A 7,754-nucleotide genomic window follows, 5' to 3' on the forward strand; every position below is an offset into this window, starting at 1 on the left:
AAAAAAGTAAGTAAAATGGCGATCTTTCAGCCGATGCAGGATTTAAATGAAGTGGCGATATTTCAGCCATGCAAAAATGTAAGTAAAATGGCGATCTTTCAGCCGATGCAGATGGAGGTAGAGCTTAACCTCGGAAGGCAGAATGGTAGCCTTATGCAATGCAGAGAAATGCAGATGGAGACAGAGCTTAGTCTCGGGAGGCAGAATGGTAGCCTTATGCAATGCAGAGAAATGCAGATGGAGACAGAGCTTAGTCTCGGAAGGCAGAAAGGTAGCCTTATGCAATGCAGAGAGATGCAGATGGAGGTAGAGCTTAACCTCGGAAGGCAGAAAGGTAGCCTTATGCAATGCAGAGAAATGCAGACAGAGACAGGGCTTAGTCTCGGAAGGCAGAAAGGTAGCCTTATGAAATGCAGAGAAATAAAAGGCGAATAGTAGTAAAATCTCTTAGCTGATAGCTGATTGCAATATTGTGGCTGCTGGGGATATTGTGTGCGGATAACAATTGTAGATAGGTGATGGTTCTGAAAGTTGTATGAGTGTATAAATGTGTTTGATGGTTTGCGACTCGGGTACCTGCACCCAAAGAAAAATCATGAGTTCTGTAAAGGGGAAAAGGTTAGTTCGTATCCCCGCTGACATTTGCTTGACCCACTCGGCTCTGTTTTGGTGATACTATGCATATCCTTGGGGTAGCATTGCTAAACAAAACAATTTTGATAATAGACATGCATGATTTAGTAAAAATACGACATAAATATATAATTGAGAATAGTTTTTCTTTAGGTGATCGACGACTGCGACTCGGTTCAAGACATTGCAACCTCTCTTGCTTCGGAAGTTTGAGGGTCCTCCTCAAAATTCTGCCCCAGTTTACTGGGCTGGTGCTTCTGACGGCTGCTTGCGGTGATCGGCTGAAGTTACTTTGGAATTTTGAGGGTCCTCCTCAAAATTCTGTCCCAGTTTCCAATTGGGGGGGGGGGGAAATGAAAATTTTATTGAATTATGACCGAACCCATAAGGTTGCCTACGTATACCATCTTAAACGGGAATCAGGTCAGACGCAGTTCAAATTACATCATAAAGGAAATCATAAATGGTTACACATAGTATCGCTTCACTACATCTGAATTGATCGGCTTCGGCCAAACTTCTCCGTCCATTTTTGCAAGTATGAGGGCTCCTCCTGTTAGAACCCGGTGAACCATGTACGGACCCTGCCAGTTGGGAGAGAACTTCCCTTTGGCCTCATCCTGATGCGGGAAAATCTTCTTTAACACCAGCTGCCCCGGTGCAAACTGTCTCGGCTTGACTCTTTTGTTGAAGGCTCTGGACATTCTGTTTTGATAAAGCTGACCGTGGCAAACTGCATTCATTCTTTTTCCATCTATAAGAGCTAACTGCTCGTAGCGACTCTTTACCCATTCTGCATCGTCGAGTTCTGCTTCCTGTATGATCCTCAAGGAAGGTAACTTTCTACCTCGGNCCAAGGTGGACAACTTCGAGGTCGCTGCTGACATCCAGTTGTTCAGACTGGCTAAAGACTGACTGAGCTGGTGGGCAGTGAACTGATGAGTCTTTGATGAAGGGACTGCCGGGTCAGCTGAAGTAGAAGGGCCAGTAACAGAAGACGGGCCCGGGGGCAAAGGCTCACTGGTGGAAGTGGCAGGGATGGAGGATGGTCCAGCAGAAGGCTCGCCCACAACTGGCTCCTCAGACTGGCCAGTTGGGGCAGAAGTGGGTGGCTGGTACTTTTTGGATTTTGGGTTGTCGGAACCCAATTGGCTATACTATGAATAGGGGGCCACCGGTTTTGCCTTGACATCAAAGAGCTTTTTCTTCACCTCCAAATCCCTAAAGTACATGGACAGAGTGTTCGGGAAGGGGTAGTTTGTGTTGGTCTCCTGTCCGACTGCAGAGATAACCCTCGAGATGATGTTGCCCACATTGAGAGGAAGCCCGACCATGATAGATGCCACAAGAACAGCCCGGGCAAGAGGGACGGAGTGATCATGTGTGGAGGGATCAAGTCTACTACAAACGAATGTCAACTAACCCTTGGCTTCAAAATTGAATGTGTTCCGTAGAATCTTCTCCCCCGCCTTCAACCATTTTGGAACAGTGCCCGGGGCTCCCAAGTACTCGGCCAACCAAGGACGCACCTCCTCACCCATTGCTAGCTTCGCTAAGTATTCTGTTTCATCCTCCTCTTTGAACCCCAAATATTCATTCAAGGACTTCCCATCAGAAACCACCATTTTATCCCGCACCTTCGTCGCCTTTGTGTCCTTAACCACATGAGAAACATTGCAATAGAACTTTTTTACCATATGCTCATTGGCATCAATACATCTCTCCTTGAAGAAGCCCCAGCCATCTCTAGTACGGAATTGCTCTTGCACCTTTGGGTTGAGAGGTAGAAGATCACTGTCAATGAATTGTCTCTCCGGGATCAATTTCCTCACGGGCCACCACTCTCTAAATTTGTGGAACGCTATCTCACTCACAAATCTGTCTGCCCAGGCTTCAGGTTTTCTGGTTCGATCAACTCCCCCGACTTGAGGCTCACCTCCATATCCTGCACTCTCCCCAAATAATGAAACTGTGGGGGATGTGGAGTATTGTTCTTCACTTCTTGCTACGGACTCATCAGACGAATCCGAAACTACGTTGATCGGTCTCTTGGAGGTGGGTGAAGGTGAAGGAGAGTCATGTAATTGGAGTGGGTCAGTGACGTGAGTGGGGGCTGACTTTGAGGTTATGCTCCTGGATGGTGCATACTCACTCCCCGAAGAGTGAGAGGCAGCTCTATCAGCAGCCCGTATCAGTTTACGGGTCTTTTTAATGTTTTCCCGAGCCTGGGGAGTGAGTTTAGCTATTCGCTTTCCCTTACTCCCCCGGGAGGCACCACCTCTCCCGGGTTGTTGTGTTTGTTTGCCGCCTCATTTTATCACCATGATCTGCAAAAATACATGTCTAACATTGTTAGTTTAAGAACATGCAATGGAAAAGATGAGTAACACAAGAGGAAAACACAGTTAATTTGCATAACACAGAAGCAGAACACAGGGGCGCGGACCGCGCAGGGCACATGCCCCCAGTGAACCTCTCTGAATCTCCCAACGCGGTCCGCACTGATATGGACCGTGGCCGCGTTGGGCCAGCACGGACCGCGCAAAAATGTGACGCGGCCGCGCTGGCTAAGGTAGGCACCACAGAAGAATCCGGCGCGAAGCGCGTAGAAAGGACGCGCGGCCGCGCTGGGCCTAGGGTTTTAACTGAGTTAGGGTTTATTCTTTTGAGTCCCTTCTTGATCAATTTATGGGTCCTAATTGTCCCTACTCAATTAACCATATTTGAATTCATGCCCAATGTTCAAAACTAACACTAGAAACTAACCTAATAATTAACCCCAAGAAAAATGAGAAGAAAATAAGAAGTTATACTACTGGGAAGTAAGCACAATAATTAAAAATTAAAACTATGAATGAAATTAGCAAGGAATGTTACCAGGGATTATGAAGATTCAACTACTTGAAGCAAAGGTCTCAGTGAATAGTAAAAATTTAAGCTCAGGAAGTCAGAGTGCGTAAAGGGTAAAATGAGGCCTAGGGTCTCTATTTATAGAAAACCTATGGGACCCATCACTTACCTACCAGCGCGGCCGCGCAGAAATGGACGCGGACCGCGCTGGATTTCTATCCTTCACATTGAACTGAGCTGCCCACGCGGACAACACTGTTTTGTTACGCGGCCACATGGGAAACATCAGAGAGCATGAACATTTGGGCCTTCCCAGCGCGGACCGCACAAAAGTGCTCCGCGGCCGCGCTGGCACTTTCAGAGACTCAACACCTCATTGCACCAGCCTACGCGGACCGGACTGTTTTGTAGCGCGGCCGCGTTGGCAAACTTCAGAGACCTGACATTTTTTTGCTTTTGTTCTGCACTGGTTCAACATTATCCCTGCAACATCTCACAAACCATTAGCCCAAAAATCCTAGTCTACAAAGAAAATCAAAGAAATAGAAAAAGACATGGGTTGCCTCCCAAGAAGCGCCTGATTTAACGTCGCGGCACGACGCATGTTACCATCTCATCATTTCAAATGAAGGAGGGCCACCACGTGGCTGTCATCAATCTTCCCCAAGTAATGCTTCACGCGATGCCCGTTAACCCGGAATACTTCACCATTTTTGTTTTTGAGATCAAGAGCACCAAAAGGAGTCACAAATACCACTTCAAAAGGGTCACTCCACTTAGACTTGAGTTTGCCCGAAAATAACCTCAACCGGGAGTTGAAAAGAAGAACCATATCACCAATCTTGAATTCCTTTCCCCGAGCATATTTGTCGTGAAGGTACTTCATCTTGTCCTTGTACAAGGACGAACTGGAGTAGGCATGAAATCTAAACTCATCAAGCTCATTCTATTGCTCCACACGGAGATTGGCTGCAACATCCCATTCCAAGTTCAACTTCCTCAATGCCCACATAGCCTTGTGCTCAAGTTCCACCGGAAGATGGCAAGCCTTACCAAACACCAACCGATACGGAGACATACCAATTGGAGTCTTGTAAGCCGCCCGTTAAGCCCAAAGAGCATCATCCAATTTCTTCGACCAATCGGTCCTATTAGCATTCACCGTTTTGGACAAAATACTCTTTATTTCCCGATTTGAGACTTCCACTTGTCCGCTAGCTTGTGGATGATAGAGGGTGGTCACTTTGTGGTTAACTCAATACTTAGCAAGCAATGAGTCGAAAGCCTTGTTGCAAAAATGGGACCCCCCACCCCATCACTAATAATGGCCCGAGGAGTACCAAACCTCGTGAAGATACTCTTTTTCAAGAATGCTACAACACTTCGGGCTTCATTGTTGGGTAGAACCACGGCTTCCACCCACTTTAAGACATAGTCCACCGCCACGAGAATGTAAGTGTTACCACAAGAGCTCACGAACGGACCCATGAAATCGATGCCCCAAACATCAAAAATATCCACCTCGAGAATTGTATTGAGGGGCATCTCATCCTTCTTAGAAATACCGCTGGCTCTTTGACATGCATCACATCTCTTCACCAATTCAATAGCATCCTTGAACAGCGTCGGCCAATAGAATCCGCAACTCAAAACTTTTGAGGCCGTCCTCACCCCCCCGTGATGGCCACCATAGGGAGAAGAGTGACAAGCTTCCAAATGCTCATTTGTTCACTATCCGGTACACATCTTCTTATCACTCCATCCGTGCAAATTTTAAACAAATACGGATCATCCCAATAGAAATCCAAGCTATCCCGCTTGAGTTTCTTCCTTTGGTTGGAAGAGAGCTCACACGGGACATTACCAGTCACAATGAAGTTGGCGATGTCCGCGAATCATGGCATATCACACATAGAAATGGAAAGACGCTGCTCGTCGTGGAACCTATCATTAATCCCAATACCATTACATGGTCTCCCCTCCTCCTCTAATCTGGACAAATGGTCCGCAACTTGATTCTCGCTTCCCTTTCTATCCACAATCTCTAAATCAAATTCCTGAAGGACTAACACCCACCTCATCAATCTTGCTTTCGAATCCTTCTCAGTCATCAAATACCGGAAGGCTGCATGGTCCGTGTGTATGATCACCTTTGCTCCCATAAGATAAGGTCGAAATTTCTCTATCGCGAACACAATAGCCAATAGCTCTTTTTCCGTCACTGTGTAGTTTCTTTGGGCCTCATTCATCGTCTTGCTAGCATAATACACAGCATGGAACATTTTGTTGATCCTTGGGCCTAGCACCGCACCCACCGCTACATCACTCGCATCGCACATAAGTTCAAAAGGCAAATCCCAATTAGGTGCGGTGATGATAGGAGTTGTGGTCAACTTGTGTTTCAATAGCTCAAAAGACTCCATGCACTTCTCATCAAAGATAAACTTGACATCCTTCTCTAACAATTTGCAAAGCGGGTTTACAATTTTTGAAAAATCTTTAATGAATCGCTGGTAGAACCCGGCATGACCAAGAAAACTCCTCACCCCTTTGACAGAAGTAGGGGGAGGGAGCCTTGAGATAACCTCTATTTTTGCCTTATCAACTTCAATTCCTTGCCTTGAGATTTTGTGACCCAATACAATACCCTCTTGCACCATAAAGTGACATTTCTCCCAGTTGAGCACAAGGTTGGTTTCTTCACATCTCGCCAAAACCCTATCCAAGTTCACCAAACATTCCCCAAATGAATCTCCCACCACGCTAAAGTCGTCCATGAAGACCTCCAAGATATCCTCCACCATATCGGTGGAAATTGCCATCATACATCTTTGGAAGGTTGTCGGGGCATTACATAGTCCAAATGGCATTCTCGAGAAAGCGAACGTGCCATAAGGACATGTAAAGGTTGTCTTCTCCTGATCGTACGGGGCAATGAGAATTTGATTATACCCCGAGTAGCCATCTAGAAAACAATAAAAGGCCCGGCCCGCAAGACGATCGAGCATTTGGTCCAAGAATGGTAGTGGGAAATGATCTTTTCTTGTCACCTTATTCAGCTTTCTATAGTCCATACACACTCTCCAACCCGTAACTGTCCGAGTAGGAATCAACTCATTGTTGTCATTGGTCACTACCGTCATTCCACCCTTCTTTGGCACACATTGGACCAGAGAGGTCCATTAACTATCCGATATTGGGTAAACTACACCGGCGTCAAGCCACTTGATAACCTCTTTCTTCACTACTTCTTGCATCACCTCGTTGAGTCTCCTTTGATGTTCAAGAGATGGCCGTGCATCCTCCTCCAAGATGATCTTATGCATGCAAAATGCGGGGCTTATTCCCCTGATGTCCGCCAAAGTCCATCCTATTGCCCTTTTTCGCTTTTGAAGCACCTCCACAGTGGCCTCAACCTGCAAGTTAGTAAGGCAAGAAGAAAGAATAACTGGAAGAGTAGAATTAGAGCCCAAGAATTCATACCTGAGGTGTGGAGGAAGTGGTTTCAACTCCAACACCGGTGGCTCCTCAATTGGTGGCTTGGTTGGCGGAGTTTTGCGATTCTCAAGATCCAAAGATAGCTTCCTAGGCTCATATGAATATGAACCCATTCCATGCAATGCATTCACGCACTCCACTCTACCGGCATCATCATTGACATCCATGTTAAGAAGCACGACTTCAAGAGGATCTTCAACATTAATCAAGGCACTTGTGTCATCCACTATCACCGCCGTGGCAATGTCCACAAATGAACACACCTCCATGCTATTGGGTTGTCTCATTGATTTGCACACATGAAATACCACCTTCTCATCACCCACACGAAATGTCAACTCCCCTGCTTCCACATCAACCAATGCCTTCCCCGTAGCTAGGAAAGGTCTTCCAAGAATGATTGGCACCTCAAAATCCACTTCACAATCCAATATCACAAAATCCGCCGACAATATGAACTTATCAACACGAACAAGTACATCATCAATTATGCCCAAGGGACGCTTCATAGATCGGTCCGCCATTTGAAGTCTCATGGAAGTTGGTCTCGATTGACCGATCCCCAAGGTCTTGAACACAGAATATGGCATCAAGTTGATACCAGCCCCCAAGTCACATAGGGCTTTAGCAAAATCCGCACTACCAATAGTGCACGGGATAGTGAAAGCACCCGGATCCTCGAGTTTTGGGGCCATAGAATGAACAATAGAACTCACTTGGTGCGTCATTTTAATTGTCTCACACTCCATCGACCTCTTCTTGGTTACTAAATC

Source organism: Nicotiana attenuata, unplaced genomic scaffold, assembly GCF_001879085.1.
Source record: "Nicotiana attenuata strain UT unplaced genomic scaffold, NIATTr2, whole genome shotgun sequence".
NCBI lineage: Eukaryota > Viridiplantae > Streptophyta > Magnoliopsida > Solanales > Solanaceae > Nicotiana > Nicotiana attenuata.